Below are 21,212 nucleotides of genomic sequence, written 5' to 3'. Positions count from 1 at the left end.
ATATATATATTTAAATGTGGTCCAGGTATAGAATGAGTTTCTTTGTGTGTCAGAGAGCAGTCAGACTAATCGCAGGTCATTATAGGGGCTTGTGTACAGGGGGCCTCCAGATATAGGGGAGTATCGCCCATATTACACCCCACTGACCCCTCACCCTCACTGGGTACAGCGGAGGTAACATGAGACCTCTCCCCAGAGGAACCAAGAGATACTGTCTTAGGATGGGACAATGACTGGGGAGAGGGCTGGGGGCTGGGTGGGCTGGGTGGGCTCTCTCCCCCTCCTCCCTCTCTCCCCCTCCTCCCTCTCTCCCTCTCCTCCCTCTCTCCCCCTCCTCCCTCTCTCCCTCTCCTTCCTCTCTCCCCCTCCTCCCTCTCTCCCCCTCCTCCCTCTCTCCCCCTCCTCCCTCTCTCCCCCTCCTCCCTCTCTCCCTCTCCTTCCTCTCTCCCCCTCCTCCCTCTCTCTGTGTTTGTTCAGTGCCAGGCCCATTAGAGGAAATGACACTTTTACTCTCTCCTCATTATCCTCTTATCCCCCAGGGCGCAGCGCACACACACACACACACACACACACACACACACACACACACACACACACACACACACACACACACACACACACACACACACACACACACACACACACACACACACACCGGTTGCTTTGGTTGTCCTCCTCATCACCGTCATCTGTGTGAGTGGCTGCACTTTCTATAGTGGCCAGCAGAGGGCAACATAATTTATCTCATTGCTAGCAGAAGGAAACATCATTTATCTCATTGCTAGCAGAAGGAAACATAATTTATCTCATTGTTAGCAGAAGGAAACATACATTATCATTCATTCTGCTAAGAATGAGATAAATTATCTCATTGCTAGCAGAAGGAAACAAATTATCTCATTGCTAGCAGAAGGAAACATAATTTATCTCATTGCTAGCAGAAGGAAACATAATTTATCTCATTGCTAACAGAAGGAAACATAATTTATCTCATTGCTAGCAGAAGGAAACATAATTTATCTCATTGCTAGCAGAAGGAAACATAATTTCAGTGGCGGTCAGGGCCGTTTACGAAGAAATTTTACAAATTCATTTTGCCCAGTTTATTGTACCATTGATTGGTTTAGGCTACTACATGATACTAGAATGTTCTCTGTATCCATCATGAGTGTCACGATCGTCAAAGGTAGAGAGTGAGGACCCAAGGCGCAGCATGTGGAAAATAAGCCATCTTCTTTTATTTAGAAGAGAACCAACACAAAACGAAACCACTTTAACAAACTAACAAAATAACAAAACTGACGAACGTGAAGCTAAGAATGAACTAGTGCATACATGCAACATAGAACATCGACATAGACACAGTGACAATCACCCACAAACAAACAGTGAGAAACAACCTCCCTATGTATGTCTTTCAATCAGAGGAAAACGAAAACACCTGTCTCTGATTGAGAGCCATACAAGGTCAATTAACCCTTTAACCTAACATAGAAACACAACACATAGAAATGCCCACCCAGCTCACGCCCTGACCAATAAACACATACAAAACAAGAGAAAACAGGTCAGGAACGTGACAATGAGGTTGCTACCAGCTAGCCTATAAATGAAAGTTTACAACGTAGGTGAACACAGGTCGAGAGACACATTTGAGATGACAGACAGGGACACATTCAATACCACCTTCTACATTCTTTCCTGCATCTAGCTGATCTCGGGTGTAGTCATTAGTCCAACAGTTGCAAACAAGAGTTTCTATTGGACAAATTCAGGTATGTTTATCCTCGTTTTGATCCGTTTGCTTCCGCTTAAGAAATGTTTTTCAACAAAATCGACGGAATGAATACAACCCTGATCACACGTAAAACACATTTCACTTTCATAGCAGCCACGTTTTATTCCTCCTCTCACCTTTTCCCTTCCCTTGTGGACTTAAACACGTCAGCTGTATGTGACCAGCTGAAAAAACCTTTCCAAGCCAAACCACATCATATCCGCTACACACAGCCTACATCGTTGTCTCCATATTAGCTAAATTCATAGTCAACATAGCTAATATAACTAATGCGTTAGTAAACATGCTACAATCATGCAGTAACATTGCAGTGTACAGTCAGTAAGCAGTTTAGCACTTACACCAGCAGTCCCCGGTGGCAACAAATTAGTTTAACCAAAAGCTTACCACGACTTGGCAGAGTTCCAGTGTTTTGTTTTGGAAAGTCAGAGCCAGCTAGCTAACATAGCATCCTTCTATTATAGTCAGCTAGCTAACATAGCATCCCTCTGTTATAGCCAGCTAGCTAACATAGCATCCCTCTGTTATAGCCAGCTCGCTAACATAGCATCCCTCTGTTATAGCCAGCTCGCTAACATAGCATCCCTCTGTTATAGCCAGCTAGCTAACATAGCATCCCTCTGTTATAGCCAGCTAGCTAACATAGCATCCCTCTGTTATAGCCAGCTAGCTAACATAGCATCCCTCTGTTATAGCCAGCTAGCTAACATAGCATCCCTCTGTTATAGCCAGCTAGCTAACATAACATCCCTCTGTTATAGCCAGCTAGCTAGCATAGCATCCCTCTGTTATAACCAGCTAGCTAACATAGCATCCCTCTGTTATAGCCAGCTAGCTAATATAGCATCCCTCTGTTATAGCCAGCTAGCCTAAATAGCATCCCTCTGTTATAACCAGCTCGCTAACATAGCATCCCTCTGTTATAGCCAGCTAGCTAATATAGCATCCCTCTGTTATAGCCAGCTAGCTAACATAACATCCCTCTGTTATAGCCAGCTAGCTAAAATACCATCCCTCTGTTATAGCCAGCTAGCTAATATAGCATCCCTCTGTTATAGCCAGCTAGCTAACATAGCATCCCTCTGTTATAGCCAGCTAGCTAACATAGCATCCCTCTGTTTGAGTAGGGTGTTTCAGTAGGCTAAACTTGCTAGCTCAATTTGCTAGCTAAGTAAGTGAAACTGAAAGTAAAAAAAAAGCCAATCTCTCTCTCTCTCTCTTGCTCTCTCTCTCTCTCTCTCTCTCTCTCTCTCTCTCTCTCTCTCTCTCTCTCTCTGTCTCTCTCTCTCGCTCTTTCTCTCTCACTCTCTCTCTCGCTCTCAATTCAATTCAATTCAATTGACTTTATTGACATGGCAAGTTCATTATTACTTACATTGTCAAAGTATACATATCGAAAAATAAAAATAAAATATATATGTATATATATACAAAATATATATATATTTATATATAAATAAATGGTGGGACCAACAGCAATAATAACAGTAGTAGTGGACATGGGATTACCATTAACAACAACTACAACAACAATATTAATCAGAACAATAAATTAAAGCAACAGTAGTAGACCAGTGTCAACATGACTTGAGAAAACATATAACCTGGTATGAAAGACAAAACAAAACTAAGCTAAATGGGATTTTTCACTGGCTGTCCCTCAGGTCATGGCAGGAGGACACATATTTGGCTGCCAAAACTGCACATTTTGGCTTTTCACCCAAGAAATATTTGATTTTTTCTTCATCTTTTATAGTTTCAAGGATAACTTAAGGATAACTTTTTCAATGCTTTGCCATTTTTATTTTTATGAAATTAGGAGGATGCTCCTCCCCTTCCTCCTCTGTGGAGCCTCCACGGCGTAATTTACCTCCTTACCAGCAGAGGGCAACATCATTTATATCATCTTATTGCCAGCACTAACCATTCTATGCTGTTCTACTCTACACTGCCAGCTGGATATATACAGCACTGTGGTTTAATTAACTGGGAGTTTAACAGGGTTACAGAGATAGAGAAAGGGGGGGAGGGAAAGGGAGGGGGGGGAAAGGGGGAGGGAAAGGAGAAGGAGATGGAGCTATATTGAGAAAGAGAGTCAAGAGAGATGTCTAAAAATACTCAAATAGAAGGTTGAGAGATAGAGGGGGAGTACAGAGAGAGATGGGGGGGACAGAGAGAGGGGGGGACAGAGAGAGAGAGGAGGACAGAAGAGAGAGAGAGGGGGACAGAGAGAGAGAGAGGGGGACGGAGAGAGAGAGGGGGACAGAGAGAGAGAGGAGGACAGAAGAGAGAGAGAGGGGGACAGAGAGAGAGAGAGGGGGACAGAGAGAGAGAGGGGGACAGAGAGAGAGAGAATAAAGGATAAAGGGGTCTTTGCATGTCTGAGGAACCAGGAGCACTGAGCAGGACATGTGGAAATTATTAGAGTGTGTGTGTGTATGTGTGTGTGTGTGTGTGTGTGTGTGTGTGTGTGTGTGTGTGTGTGTGTGTGTGTGTGTGTGTGTGTGTGTGTGTGTGTGTGTGTGTGTGTGTGTGTGTGTGTGTGTGTGTGTGTGTGTGTGTGTGTACATCACACAGTCATATTTTGTAGCTAAGGCAAAACAGTTTATCCACCTCCCTCCCCCTGTGTGGTATTTGGTATGTCTCAGAATGACAGGGTATTCTCCTGGGATTGATTGACGAGTGATACCAAATTGTCTGTCCACGTGGAGGTCAAACGGAGGTATGTTTGTGCAAGTTGAATTTCCACGAGTTGGCAGAGGCTGTTTTGGCTGACATCACACGATATGCAGGCATACTCACAGACTGACAGTAGCACACTATTTGAGTGTGTGTGTGTGTGTGTGTGTGTGTGTGTGTGTGTGTGTGTGTGTGTGTGTGTGTGTGTGTGTGTGTGTGTGTGTGTGTGTGTGTGTGTGTGTGTGTGTGTGTGTGTGTGTGTGTGTGTGTGTGTGTGTCTGTGTGTCTGTGTGTGTCTGTGTGTGTCTGTGTGTGTCTGTGTGTGTCTGTGTGTGTGTGTGTGTGTGTGTGTGTGTGTGTGTGTGTGTGTGTGTGTGTTTGTATTCAGTGGTGAACAGGCGCGTGACAACCACCTACTAACTACAGATCGCTCATACCTGAGACCACAGACCTCCTCCCCCTCGCCATCTCCTCACCATCTCCTCCTCTTCCCCCTCTCCTCCCTCTCCTCCTCTTCCCAAACTTCTCCCCTTCTCCTCCTCTTCCCCCTATCCTCCCACTTTCCTCCTCTCCTTCTCCTCCACCTCCTTCTCTCTTCCTCTTCCCCATCCCCTCCCCTTCTCCTCCCCCTCTCCTCCTCCTCTCCTCTCCCTCTCCTTATCCTCCTCTTCCCCATCTCCTCCTCCCCTTCTCCTTCTCCTCCTCTTCCCCATCTTCTCCCCCTCTCCTTATCCTCCTCTTCCCCATCTCCTCCCCCTCTCCTCCTCCAATCCGTAAGTCACTCATCTCCTCCTTCTACTCCATCCTTCATCCTCCTCACTCCTTCTCCCACTCTCTTGGTCTCTTTCTCTTTTCTATTCACTACCTCCGCCTCCTCCACCTCTTACTCCCCCCTCGCTTCTCCCCTTATTTCTCTCTCTCTCCCACTTTCCTTCCCTCCCTTCTTTACACTTCAATTATTACTAGTTAGTGTGTTTCTCTGCCTCCTAACATTATTACTAGTTAGTGTGTTTCTCTGCCTCCTAACATTATTACTAGTTAGTCTGTTTCTCTGCCTCCTAACATTATTACTAGAGAGGGATGGAGGGATAGAGGGATGACTGGACAGAGGGATGGAGGGATGGAGGGATGACTGGATGGAGGGATGGAGGAATGGAGGGATGGAGGGATGACTGGACAGAGGGATGGAGGGATGACTGGATGGAGGGATGGAGGGATGACTGGACAGAGGGATGGAGGGATGGAGGGATGACTGGATGGAGGGATGGAGGGATGACTGGACAGAGGGATGGAGGGATGGAGGGATGACTGGACAGAGGGATGGAGGGATGACTGGATGGAGGGATGGAGGGATGACTGGACAGAGGGATGGAGGGATGGAGGGATGACTGGATGGAGGGATGGAGGGATGACTGGATGGAGGGATGGGGGGATAGAGGGATGACTAGATGGATGGATGAGGGATGACTGGACAGAGGGATGGAGGGATGGAGGGATGACTGGACAGAGGGATGGAGGGATGACTGGATGGAGGGATGGAGGGATGGAGGGATGACTGGATGGAGGGATGGAGGGATGACTGGAGAGAGGGATGGAGGGATGACTGGCCAGAGGGATGGAGGGATGGAGGGATGACTGGACAGAGGGATGGAGGGATGGAGGGATGACTGGACAGAGGGATGGAGGGATGGAGGGATGACTGGATGGAGGGATGACTAGATGGATGGATGAGAGCTCCACAATCCACCCTCTGCCACTTTGTAATTCAGTCGAAGGTGAATTGGAAAGAGAGTTATTCAACAGAACAAAGAGCGGTGTTCACACACACACACACACACACACACACATTCATGGAGAACACATACACACTTACAAAAGCATATTTTGTCATCTGAGTACCGCATTGTGTGTGTTTATTTGTGTGTGTGTGTGTGTGTGTGTGTCCATCATCGCTACTGAAAGAGAGAGGGGATTACCTCCTGTCAGTATATAGGTCTGTAGTCATTATCATGGTGTGTAGCTGTCAGTACAGGCTTCACTACAGAGGCCACAACCATTATCATTACTCTGTGTGTGTCTACAGAAGCTAGTCATTGAAAAGTCAAAAGGTTAATTTGTGTTTGTTATTTTTCCCAAAAAATGGTGCTTCCCCTCTCCCTTCCCCTCTCCTCTCCCCCCCTCCTCTCCTCTCCTCCCTTCCCCTCTCCTCCTCCACTCCCCCCCGCCCCTGTCTCCCCTCCTGCTCCCCTCTCTCCTCTCCTCCCTTCCCCCCTCCTCCCCCTCCTCTCCCCTCTCCCTTCCCCTCTCCTCCCCCTCGTCCACTCCCCTCCTCTCCTCCCTTCCCCTCTCCTCTCCCCTCCTCTCCTCCCTTCCTCTCCTCCCCCTCCTCTCCTCCTCTCCTCCCTTCCCCCTCCTCCCCTCCTCTCCCCTCCTCCCTCCCCATCTCCTTCCCCTCCTCTCCTCCCTTCCTCTCCTCCCCCTACTCTCCTCCTCTACTCCCTTCCCCTCTCCTCTCCTCCCCCTCCTCTCCCCTCCTCTCCTCCCCCTCCTCTCCCCTCCTCTCCTCTCTTCCTCTCCTCCCCCTCCTCCCCTCCTCTCCCCTCCTCCCTCCCCCTCTCCTCCCCCTCCTCTCCTCCCTTCCTCTCCTCCCCCTACTCTCCTCCTCTACTCCCTTCCCCTCTCCTCTCCTCCCCTTCCTCTCCCCTCCTCTCCTCCCCCTCCTTTCCTCCCTTCCTCTCCTCCCCCTTCTCTCCTCCGCCTCCCATTTTTACCAACATGGCTGAACGTTGTTCTAAAGCTGCATCAGTGGCACTACGTTACAGTGATCATAACTTGGTTGTACTCACTAGGTTACAGTTCATAACTTGGTCTCACTCACTAGGTTACAGTTCATAACTTGGTCTCACTCACTAGGCTACAGTGATCATAACTTGGTCTCACTCACTAGGCTACAGTGATCATAACTTGGTCTCACTCACTAGGTTACAGTTCATAACTTGGTCTCACTCACTAGGTTACAGTTCATAACTTGGTCTCACTCACTAGGCTACAGTGATCATAACTTGGTCTCACTCACTAGGCTACAGTGATCATAACTTGGTCTCACTCACTAGGCTACAGTTCATAACTTGGTCTCACTCACTAGGCTACAGTGATCATAACTTGGTCTCACTCACTAGGTTACAGTGATCATAACTTGGTCTCACTCACTAGGCTACAGTGATCATAACTTGGTCTCACTCACTAGGTTACAGTGATCATAACTTGGTCTCACTCACTAGGTTACAGTTCATAACTTGGTCTCACTCACTAGGCTACAGTGATCATAACTTGGTCTCACTCACTAGGCTACAGTTCATAACTTGGTCTCACTCACTAGGCTACAGTGATCATAACTTGGTCTCACTCACTAGGCTACAGTGATCATAACTTGGTCTCACTCACTAGGTTACAGTTCATAACTTGGTCTCACTCACTAGGTTACAGTTCATAACTTGGTCTCAGTCACTAGGTTACAGTTCATAACTTGGTCTCACTCACTAGGTTACAGTTCATAACTTGGTCTCACTCACTAGGCTACAGTGATCATAACTTGGTCTCACTCACTAGGCTACAGTTCATAACTTGGTCTCACTCACTAGGCTACAGTGATCATAACTTGGTCTCACTCACTAGGTTACAGTGATCATAACTTGGTATCACTCACTAGGTTACAGTTCATAACTTGGTCTCACTCACTAGGTTACAGTTCATAACTTGGTCTCACTCACTAGGTTACAGTGATCATAACTTGGTCTCACTCACTAGGTTACAGATCATAACTTGGTCTCACTCACTAGGTTACAGTGATCATAACTTGGTCTCACTCACTAGGTTACAGATCATAACTTGGTCTCACTCACTAGGTTACAGTGATCATAACTTGGTCTCACTCACTAGGTTACAGATCATAACTTGGTCTCACTCACTAGGTTACAGTTCATAACTTGGTCTCACTCACTAGGTTACAGTGATCATAACTTGGTCTCACTCACTAGGCTACAGTGATCATAACTTGGTCTCACTCACTAGGTTACAGATCATAACTTGGTCTCACTCACTAGGTTACAGTTCATAACTTGGTCTCACTCACTAGGTTACAGTGATCATAACTTGGTCTCACTCACTAGGCTACAGTGATCATAACTTGGTCTCACTCACTAGGCTACAGTGATCATAACTTGGTCTCACTCACTAGGTTACAGTGATCATAACTTGGTCTCACTCACTAGGTTACAGTGATCATAACTTGGTCTCACTCACTAGGTTACAGTGATCATAACTTGGTCTCACTCACTAGGTTACAGTGATCATAACTTGGTCTCACTCACTAGGTTACAGTGATCATAACTTGGTCTCACTCACTAGGTTACAGTGATCATAACTTGGTCTCACTCACTAGGTTACAGATCATAACTTGGTCTCACTCACTAGGTTACAGTGATCATAACTTGGTCTCACTCACTAGGTTACAGATCATAACTTGGTCTCACTCACTAGGTTACAGTGATCATAACTTGGTCTCACTCACTAGGTTACAGATCATAACTTGGTCTCACTCACTAGGTTACAGTTCATAACTTGGTCTCACTCACTAGGTTACAGTGATCATAACTTGGTCTCACTCACTAGGCTACAGTGATCATAACTTGGTCTCACTCACTAGGTTACAGTGATCATAACTTGGTCTCACTCACTAGGCTACAGTGATCATAACTTGGTCTCACTCACTAGGTTACAGATCATAACTTGGTCTCACTCACTAGGTTACAGTTCATAACTTGGTCTCACTCACTAGGTTACAGTGATCATAACTTGGTCTCACTCACTAGGCTACAGTGATCATAACTTGGTCTCACTCACTAGGCTACAGTGATCATAACTTGGTCTCACTCACTAGGCTACAGTGATCATAACTTGGTCTCACTCACTAGGCTACAGTGATCATAACTTGGTCTCACTCACTAGGTTACAGTGATCATAACTTGGTCTCACTCACTAGGCTACAGTGATCATAACTTGGTCTCACTCACTAGGTTACAGTTCATAACTTGGTCTCACTCACTAGGTTACAGTTCATAACTTGGTCTCACTCACTAGGTTACAGTGATCATAACTTGGTCTCACTCACTAGGCTACAGTGATCATAACTTGGTCTCACTCACTAGGTTACAGTTCATAACTTGGTCTCACTCACTAGGTTACAGTTCATAACTTGGTCTCACTCACTAGGTTACAGTGATCATAACTTGGTCTCACTCACTAGGTTACAGTTCATAACTTGGTCTCACTCACTAGGTTACAGTTCATAACTTGGTCTCACTCACTAGGTTACAGTTCATAACTTGGTCTCACTCACTAGGCTACAGTGATCATAACTTGGTCTCACTCACTAGGTTACAGTTCATAACTTGGTCTCACTCACTAGGTTACAGTTCATAACTTGGTCTCACTCACTAGGTTACAGTTCATAACTTGGTCTCACTCACTAGGCTACAGTGATCATAACTTGGTCTCACTCACTAGGCTACAGTTCATAACTTGGTCTCACTCACTAGGTTACAGTTCATAACTTGGTCTCACTCACTAGGTTACAGTTCATAACTTGGTCTCACTCACTAGGTTACAGTTCATAACTTGGTCTCACTCACTAGGTTACAGTTCATAACTTGGTCTCACTCACTAGGCTACAGTGATCATAACTTGGTCTCACTCACTAGGTTACAGTTCATAACTTGGTCTCACTCACTAGGTTACAGTTCATAACTTGGTCTCACTCACTAGGTTACAGTTCATAACTTGGTCTCACTCACTAGGCTACAGTGATCATAACTTGGTCTCACTCACTAGGCTACAGTTCATAACTTGGTCTCACTCACTAGGCTACAGTGATCATAACTTGGTCTCACTCACTAGGCTACAGTGATCATAACTTGGTCTCACTCACTAGGCTACAGTGATCATAACTTGGTCTCACTCACTAGGTTACAGTGATCATAACTTGGTCTCACTCACTAGGCTACAGTGATCATAACTTGGTCTCACTCACTAGGCTACAGTGATCATAACTTGGTCTCACTCACTAGGCTACAGTGATCATAACTTGGTCTCACTCACTAGGTTACAGTTCATAACTTGGTCTCACTCACTAGGTTACAGTTCATAACTTGGTCTCAGTCACTAGGTTACAGTTCATAACTTGGTCTCACTCACTAGGTTACAGTTCATAACTTGGTCTCACTCACTAGGCTACAGTGATCATAACTTGGTCTCACTCACTAGGCTACAGTTCATAACTTGGTCTCACTCACTAGGCTACAGTGATCATAACTTGGTCTCACTCACTAGGTTACAGTGATCATAACTTGGTATCACTCACTAGGTTACAGTTCATAACTTGGTCTCACTCACTAGGTTACAGTTCATAACTTGGTCTCACTCACTAGGTTACAGTGATCATAACTTGGTCTCACTCACTAGGTTACAGATCATAACTTGGTCTCACTCACTAGGTTACAGTGATCATAACTTGGTCTCACTCACTAGGTTACAGATCATAACTTGGTCTCACTCACTAGGTTACAGTGATCATAACTTGGTCTCACTCACTAGGTTACAGATCATAACTTGGTCTCACTCACTAGGTTACAGTTCATAACTTGGTCTCACTCACTAGGTTACAGTGATCATAACTTGGTCTCACTCACTAGGCTACAGTGATCATAACTTGGTCTCACTCACTAGGTTACAGTGATCATAACTTGGTCTCACTCACTAGGCTACAGTGATCATAACTTGGTCTCACTCACTAGGTTACAGTGATCATAACTTGGTCTCACTCACTAGGCTACAGTGATCATAACTTGGTCTCACTCACTAGGTTACAGTGATCATAACTTGGTCTCACTCACTAGGTTACAGTGATCATAACTTGGTCTCACTCACTAGGTTACAGTGATCATAACTTGGTCTCACTCACTAGGTTACAGTGATCATAACTTGGTCTCACTCACTAGGTTACAGTGATCATAACTTGGTCTCACTCACTAGGTTACAGTGATCATAACTTGGTCTCACTCACTAGGTTACAGATCATAACTTGGTCTCACTCACTAGGTTACAGTGATCATAACTTGGTCTCACTCACTAGGTTACAGATCATAACTTGGTCTCACTCACTAGGTTACAGTGATCATAACTTGGTCTCACTCACTAGGTTACAGATCATAACTTGGTCTCACTCACTAGGTTACAGTTCATAACTTGGTCTCACTCACTAGGTTACAGTGATCATAACTTGGTCTCACTCACTAGGCTACAGTGATCATAACTTGGTCTCACTCACTAGGTTACAGTGATCATAACTTGGTCTCACTCACTAGGCTACAGTGATCATAACTTGGTCTCACTCACTAGGTTACAGATCATAACTTGGTCTCACTCACTAGGTTACAGTTCATAACTTGGTCTCACTCACTAGGTTACAGTGATCATAACTTGGTCTCACTCACTAGGCTACAGTGATCATAACTTGGTCTCACTCACTAGGCTACAGTGATCATAACTTGGTCTCACTCACTAGGCTACAGTGATCATAACTTGGTCTCACTCACTAGGCTACAGTGATCATAACTTGGTCTCACTCACTAGGTTACAGTGATCATAACTTGGTCTCACTCACTAGGCTACAGTGATCATAACTTGGTCTCACTCACTAGGTTACAGTTCATAACTTGGTCTCACTCACTAGGTTACAGTTCATAACTTGGTCTCACTCACTAGGTTACAGTGATCATAACTTGGTCTCACTCACTAGGCTACAGTGATCATAACTTGGTCTCACTCACTAGGTTACAGTTCATAACTTGGTCTCACTCACTAGGTTACAGTTCATAACTTGGTCTCACTCACTAGGTTACAGTGATCATAACTTGGTCTCACTCACTAGGTTACAGTTCATAACTTGGTCTCACTCACTAGGTTACAGTTCATAACTTGGTCTCACTCACTAGGTTACAGTTCATAACTTGGTCTCACTCACTAGGTTACAGTTCATAACTTGGTCTCACTCACTAGGTTACAGTGATCATAACTTGGTCTCACTCACTAGGTTACAGTTCATAACTTGGTCTCACTCACTAGGTTACAGTTCATAACTTGGTCTCACTCACTAGGTTACAGTTCATAACTTGGTCTCACTCACTAGGTTACAGTTCATAACTTGGTCTCACTCACTAGGTTACAGTTCATAACTTGGTCTCACTCACTAGGTTACAGTTCATAACTTGGTCTCACTCACTAGGTTACAGTTCATAACTTGGTCTCACTCACTAGGCTACAGTTCATAACTTGGTCTCACTCACTAGGCTACAGTGATCATAACTTGGTCTCACTCACTAGGCTACAGTTCATAACTTGGTCTCACTCACTAGGCTACAGTGATCATAACTTGGTCTCACTCACTAGGCTACAGTTCATAACTTGGTCTCACTCACTAGGCTACAGTGATCATAACTTGGTCTCACTCACTAGGTTACAGTGATCATAACTTGGTCTCACTCACTAGGCTACAGTGATCATAACTTGGTCTCACTCACTAGGTTACAGTTCATAACTTGGTCTCACTCACTAGGTTACAGTTCATAACTTGGTCTCAGTCACTAGGTTACAGTTCATAACTTGGTCTCACTCACTAGGTTACAGTTCATAACTTGGTCTCACTCACTAGGCTACAGTGATCATAACTTGGTCTCACTCACTAGGCTACAGTTCATAACTTGGTCTCACTCACTAGGCTACAGTGATCATAACTTGGTCTCACTCACTAGGTTACAGTGATCATAACTTGGTATCACTCACTAGGTTACAGTTCATAACTTGGTCTCACTCACTAGGTTACAGTTCATAACTTGGTCTCACTCACTAGGTTACAGTGATCATAACTTGGTCTCACTCACTAGGTTACAGATCATAACTTGGTCTCACTCACTAGGTTACAGTGATCATAACTTGGTCTCACTCACTAGGTTACAGATCATAACTTGGTCTCACTCACTAGGTTACAGTGATCATAACTTGGTCTCACTCACTAGGTTACAGATCATAACTTGGTCTCACTCACTAGGTTACAGTTCATAACTTGGTCTCACTCACTAGGTTACAGTGATCATAACTTGGTCTCACTCACTAGGCTACAGTGATCATAACTTGGTCTCACTCACTAGGTTACAGTGATCATAACTTGGTCTCACTCACTAGGCTACAGTGATCATAACTTGGTCTCACTCACTAGGTTACAGTGATCATAACTTGGTCTCACTCACTAGGCTACAGTGATCATAACTTGGTCTCACTCACTAGGTTACAGTGATCATAACTTGGTCTCACTCACTAGGTTACAGTGATCATAACTTGGTCTCACTCACTAGGTTACAGTGATCATAACTTGGTCTCACTCACTAGGTTACAGTGATCATAACTTGGTCTCACTCACTAGGTTACAGTGATCATAACTTGGTCTCACTCACTAGGTTACAGTGATCATAACTTGGTCTCACTCACTAGGTTACAGATCATAACTTGGTCTCACTCACTAGGTTACAGTGATCATAACTTGGTCTCACTCACTAGGTTACAGATCATAACTTGGTCTCACTCACTAGGTTACAGTGATCATAACTTGGTCTCACTCACTAGGTTACAGATCATAACTTGGTCTCACTCACTAGGTTACAGTTCATAACTTGGTCTCACTCACTAGGTTACAGTGATCATAACTTGGTCTCACTCACTAGGCTACAGTGATCATAACTTGGTCTCACTCACTAGGTTACAGTGATCATAACTTGGTCTCACTCACTAGGCTACAGTGATCATAACTTGGTCTCACTCACTAGGTTACAGATCATAACTTGGTCTCACTCACTAGGTTACAGTTCATAACTTGGTCTCACTCACTAGGTTACAGTGATCATAACTTGGTCTCACTCACTAGGCTACAGTGATCATAACTTGGTCTCACTCACTAGGCTACAGTGATCATAACTTGGTCTCACTCACTAGGCTACAGTGATCATAACTTGGTCTCACTCACTAGGCTACAGTGATCATAACTTGGTCTCACTCACTAGGTTACAGTGATCATAACTTGGTCTCACTCACTAGGCTACAGTGATCATAACTTGGTCTCACTCACTAGGTTACAGTTCATAACTTGGTCTCACTCACTAGGTTACAGTTCATAACTTGGTCTCACTCACTAGGTTACAGTGATCATAACTTGGTCTCACTCACTAGGCTACAGTGATCATAACTTGGTCTCACTCACTAGGTTACAGTTCATAACTTGGTCTCACTCACTAGGTTACAGTTCATAACTTGGTCTCACTCACTAGGTTACAGTGATCATAACTTGGTCTCACTCACTAGGTTACAGTTCATAACTTGGTCTCACTCACTAGGTTACAGTTCATAACTTGGTCTCACTCACTAGGTTACAGTTCATAACTTGGTCTCACTCACTAGGTTACAGTTCATAACTTGGTCTCACTCACTAGGTTACAGTGATCATAACTTGGTCTCACTCACTAGGTTACAGTTCATAACTTGGTCTCACTCACTAGGTTACAGTTCATAACTTGGTCTCACTCACTAGGTTACAGTTCATAACTTGGTCTCACTCACTAGGTTACAGTTCATAACTTGGTCTCACTCACTAGGTTACAGTTCATAACTTGGTCTCACTCACTAGGTTACAGTTCATAACTTGGTCTCACTCACTAGGTTACAGTTCATAACTTGGTCTCACTCACTAGGCTACAGTTCATAACTTGGTCTCACTCACTAGGCTACAGTGATCATAACTTGGTCTCACTCACTAGGCTACAGTTCATAACTTGGTCTCACTCACTAGGCTACAGTGATCATAACTTGGTCTCACTCACTAGGCTACAGTTCATAACTTGGTCTCACTCACTAGGCTACAGTGATCATAACTTGGTCTCACTCACTAGGTTACAGTGATCATAACTTGGTCTCACTCACTAGGCTACAGTGATCATAACTTGGTCTCACTCACTAGGCTACAGTGATCATAACTTGGTCTCACTCACTAGGCTACAGTTCATAACTTGGTCTCACTCACTAGGCTACAGTGATCATAACTTGGTCTCACTCACTAGGTTACAGTTCATAACTTGGTCTCACTCACTAGGTTACAGTTCATAACTTGGTTGTACTCACTAGGTTACAGTGATCAAAACTTGGTCTCACTCACTAGGTTACAGTGATCATAACTTGGTCTCACTCACTAGGTTACAGTTCATAACTTGGTCTCACTCACTAGGTTACAGTTCATAACTTGGTTGTACTCACTAGGTTACAGTGATCAAAACTTGGTCTCACTCACTAGGTTACAGTGATCATAACTTGGTCTCACTCACTAGGCTAAAGTGAACATAACTACAATACCAAAGGCTGGCCCTAAGTTAATCTACCACAGGTCCTACAGAGGGTTCAATCAGGACTCATTTGTGAATGAGATTAAGAATGTGCCATGGTTAGAAGTGTGTAGTAAGGATGATCCTGAAATGTCACTAAGTTCGTTTATGAAATGATTTATGAGTATAGCTGATAAGCACGCCTCCTTTAAGAAAAACGCACTGAGGTCAAACGGTGCCCCATGGATCGATGATGAGCCGCGAAATGTAACGATTCACCGTTATGATGCCAAAAAAGTTGCAGATAAATCTGGCACTCTGTTTGATAAGCAAAGTTATTGTAAATTAATAAATCTTGTGACCAAGATTAAAGGAGAGGAGGAGGAGAAGGAGAGGAGGAAAATGTGGGAGGAGAGGGAGAGAGGAGGTGGAGGAGGAGGAGGAGGAGAGGAGGAGGAGAGGAGGAAAGGGGGAGGAGAGGGGGAAGAGGAGGAGAGGGAGGAGAGGAGGTGGAGGAGGAGGAGGAGGAGGAGGAGGAGGAGGAGGAGAGGGAGGAGAGGAGAGGGGGAAGAGGAGGAGGAGAGGAGAGGGGGAAGAGGAGGAGAAGGGGAGGTTTGAAGAGGAGGAGGAGGAGAGGAGAGGGGGAAGAGGAGGAGAAGGGGAGGTTTGAAGAGGAGGAGGAGGAGAGGAGAGGGGAAAGAGGAGGAGGAGGAGAGGAGGAGAGGGGGAAGAGGAGGAGGAGGGGAGGTTTGAAGAGGAGGAGGAGGAGAGGAGAGGGGAAAGAGGAGGAGGAGGGGAGGTTTGAAGAGGAGGAGAGGAGAGGGGGAAGAGGAGGAGGAGGGGAGGTTTGAAGAGGAGGAGAGGAGAGGAGAGGGGGAAGAGGAGGAGGAGGGGAGGTTTGAAGAGGAGGAGGAGGAGAGGAGAGGGGGAAGAGGAGGAGAGGAGAGGAGAGGGGGAAGAGGAGGAGATGCTGAACAAGGGACAGAAGAAGGGATTCTATCAGCACAAAATGGATGAAGTGAAGGATGCTGGGAAAAAAACTGTGGAGAACATTGAACGTTATTATGGGAAGGAATTCGAACATGTCCACCTCTTTTGTTGAATCAGAGGGTATTTTTATTACAAAACCATACAACATCGCTACTTTAATAAATATTTTACGGGCAAAGTAGACAAGTTGAGGAATGTTATGATTCCAACTGATGGCTCCATGTTATACACCCTTTTCAAATATTGTATCGTGAATGAGAGGAAATGCATGTCTGAATGTCGCCAAGTAGAAGAAGAAGAGGTAGAAAAAGATGCTGTTGTCTCTATCTGATGACACGTCACCTGGTACAGATCATCTAGACGCCAAATTGCTAAGAGTCACAGCTCACCAAATATCGAGCCCAATCTCTCATATGTTTAATAAGTGATTGATGTACGGGGTGTGCCCAGAAGTCTGGAAAGAGTCAAAGGTTATTCCACTACCTAAGGATAAAAAAAACTGTATTTACTGGCCCTAATAGTCGTCCTATAAACTTGCGTAGTAGTGTGTAGTAAATTATTAGAAAAGAATTGTACCTGTACCATTCAAGGATTGTTCCTCATGTAATGATTTGATAACTGGTTTCCAGCATGTATACCAAGAAGGACATTCTACGAGCGCGGCCTTAGCACAAATAACAGACGATTGGTTGAAGAGTGTGGACGACAGGAAGTTCGTTGGCGCAGTGGTTGGTTGATTTGCTGCTTTGGATGTAGTTGATCATGAACTGTTACTAGGGCAACTCAAATGTTTTGGTTTTAAGGATGCAGCTCTATCCAGGAGAAGGACAAAACGTGTTCTTTAAATGGTAGCTTTTCAAACGGTAAAGATAGACACTGTGGTGTTCCTCAAGGAAGGAATTGCGGAAGTTGGAGACTTTTATTTCCCTCACCAACTTTAAACATCTGCTATCTGAGCAGCGAACTGATCGCTGCAGCTGTACATAGCCCATCTGTAAATAGCCCAGCCAATCTACCTACCTCATCCCCATATTGTTTTTATTTACTTTTCTGCTCTTTTGCACATCAGTATTTCTACTTGCACATCATCATCTGCTCATCTATCACTCCAGTGTTAATTTGCTAAATTGTAATTACTTCGCTACTATGGCCTATTTATTGCCTTACCTCCTCATGCCTTTTGCACACAAAGTATATAGACTTTCTTTTTTTCTACTGTGTCATTGACTGGTTTATTGTTTTATCGGCTTGTTTATGTTTTTATTCCATGTGTAACTCTGTGTTGTTGTCTGTGTCACACGGCTTTGCTTTATCTTGGCCAGGTCGCAGTTGCAAATGAGAACTTGTTCTCAACTAGCCTACCTGGTTAAATAAAGGTGAAATAAAATGTAAAAAATTAAAAAGGAAGTTGCCTAGGCCCACTTCTCTACCTTTGCTAATGATTTACCTTCAGTAATGAACAAAGCAAGAGTGGTAATGTATGCTGATGACTCTACAATGTATAGTGCAGCATCAGAATGTTAATGAGCTAACAGATGTACTGAGCAGTGAACTAAGAAGGCTGTCTGAGTGGGCTGATATGAGACAAATTGGTGTTGAACTTTTCTAAAACTAAATGTTTTGACAAAAATAAACTACTAGACGGAGATTTATCATGGTCAGAACACAGAGATACTATTGTTATCAAGATAAGGGGAATTGTTTTTACAAGAAAATGTTCAGAGTATGTAACATCTAGCACACTGAATCAGGTGATTCAATCCCTGGTCCTATCACACTTAGAGTACTGTCCAGTTATATGGTCAATCCCTGGTCCTATCACACTGTCCAGTTATATGGTCAATCCCTGGTCCTATCACACTGTCCAGTTATATGGTCAATCCCTGGTCCTATCACACTGTCCAGTTATATGGTCAATCCCTGGTCCTATCACACTTAGAGTACTGTCCGGTTATATGGTCAATCCCTGGTCCTATCACACTTAGAGTACTGTCCAGATATATGGTCAATCCCTGGTCCTATCACACTTAGAGTACTGTCCAGTTATATGGTCAATCCCTGGTCCTATCACACTTAGAGTACTGTCCAGTTATATGGTCAATCCCTGGTCCTATCACACTTAGAGTACTGTCCAGTTATATGGTCAATCCCTGGTCCTATCACACTTAGAGTACTGTCCAGATATATGGTCAATCCCTGGTCCTATCACACTTAGAGTACTGTCCAGTTCTATGGTCAATCCCTGGTCCTATCACACTTAGAGTACTGTCCAGTTATATGGTCAATCCCTGGTCCCATCACACTTAGAGTACTGTCCAGTTATATGGTCAATCCCTGGTCCTATCACACTTAGAGTACTGTCCAGTTATATGGTCAATCCCTGGTCCTATCACACTTAGAGTACTGTCCAGTTATATGGTCAATCCCTGGTCCTATCACACTGTCCAGTTATATGGTCAATCCCTGGTCCTATCACACTGTCCAGTTATATGGTCAATCCCTGGTCCTATCACACTGTCCAGTTATATGGTCAATCCCTGGTCCTATCACACTTAGAGTACTGTCCGGTTATATGGTCAATCCCTGGTCCTATCACACTTAGAGTACTGTCCAGTTATATGGTCAATCCCCGGTCCTATCACACTTAGAGTACTGTCCAGTTCTATGGTCAATCCCTGGTCCTATCACACTTAGAGTACTGTCCAGTTATATGGTCAATCCCTGGTCCTATCACACTTAGAGTACTGTCCAGATATATGGTCAATCCCTGGTCCTATCACACTTAGAGTACTGTCCAGTTCTATGGTCAATCCCTGGTCCTATCACACTTAGAGTACTGTCCAGTTATATGGTCAATCTCTGGTCCCATCACACTTAGAGTACTGTCCAGTTATATGGTCAATCCCTGGTCCTATCACACTTAGACTACTGTCCAGTTATATGGTCAATCCCTGGTCCTATCACACTTAGAGTACTGTCCAGTTATATGGTCAATCCCTGGTCCTGTCACACTTAGAGTACTGTCCAGTTATATGGTCAATCCCTGGTCCTATCACACTTAGAGTACTGTCTGGTTATATGGTCAATCCCTGGTCCTATCACACTTAGAGTACTGTCCAGTTATATGGTCAATCCCTGGTCCTATCACACTTAGAGTACTGTCCAGTTATATGGTCAATCCCTGGTCCCATCACACTTAGAGTACTGTCCATTTATATGGTCAATCCCTGGTCCTATCACACTTAGAGTATATAAAACGTCTCCAAATGCCTCAAAACAGTGCAGCCATATTACCTCTTCATTGCTCGATCCTTATGAATATTATCCAAATGCATCACAATCTCTCATGGCTTCACGTTAAAAGCAAATTACTATCCTGTCTTCTGATTTTCTTTAGGAATGTTATATTTAAAATGAATAAAAACACACATTATTGTTCAGTCCAGTTCAGTACGTACTAGCGACACGCACCACCAAACTAGACAGGTAAATTCAGAGTTTTTAAGACAACCCAATTCAAATCGCCTTAAATCTACAGTATTAATTAGAGCCATAGCTGAATGAAACTCTATACCAATCCATATTTCTCAGGAAAAAAGTAAATCCACCCTTCAAGAAAACAATCAAGGAACATCTAATGTGATAGACCATATGACTGGACAGGAAATAGAAATAACATCTAATGTGATGGACCATATGACTGGACAGGAAGTAGAAAGAACATCTAATGTGATAGACCATATGACTGGACAGGAAGTAGAAAGAACATCTAATGAGATAGACCATATAAATGGACAGGAAATAGAAATAACATCTAATGAGATAGACCATACGACTGGATAGGAAGTAGAAAGAACATCTTATGAGATAGACCATATGACTGGACAGGAAATAGAAAGAACATCTAATGTAATAGACCATATGACTGGACAGGAAATAGAAAGAACATCTAATGTAATAGACCATATGACTGGACAGGAAATAGAAAGAACATCTAATGTAATAGACCATATGACTGGACAGGAAATAGAAAGAACATCTAATGTAATAGACCATATGACTGGACAGGAAATAGAAAGAACATCTAATGTAATAGACCATATGACTGGACAGGAAATAGAAAGCATCAGCTGAATGTTAAATGTGTTTCCTGTCAGGTAGTTAGTTTGTAAAGTCTTATTAATTGGTGTTGGACCCCAGGAAGATTAGCTAACGTTACGGCATTAGTTCATGGGGATCCTAATAAAAATTTAAATAACACTCTCCTC

General features: G+C 44.0%; 1 protein-coding gene across 1 annotated transcript in view; it reads left to right on the top strand.

Annotated features, from left to right (window-relative positions):
* The window catches only part of LOC129846161 (cytochrome P450 26B1), a 64,366-nt gene that overhangs the window by 29,792 nt on the left and 13,362 nt on the right, over nucleotides 1–21,212 (top strand). The gene's annotated exons all lie outside the window — the stretch shown is intronic.

Source organism: Salvelinus fontinalis, unplaced genomic scaffold (genome assembly GCF_029448725.1).
Source record: "Salvelinus fontinalis isolate EN_2023a unplaced genomic scaffold, ASM2944872v1 scaffold_0461, whole genome shotgun sequence".
NCBI lineage: Eukaryota > Metazoa > Chordata > Actinopteri > Salmoniformes > Salmonidae > Salvelinus > Salvelinus fontinalis.
This window is presented reverse-complemented; position numbering and strand designations above follow the sequence as displayed.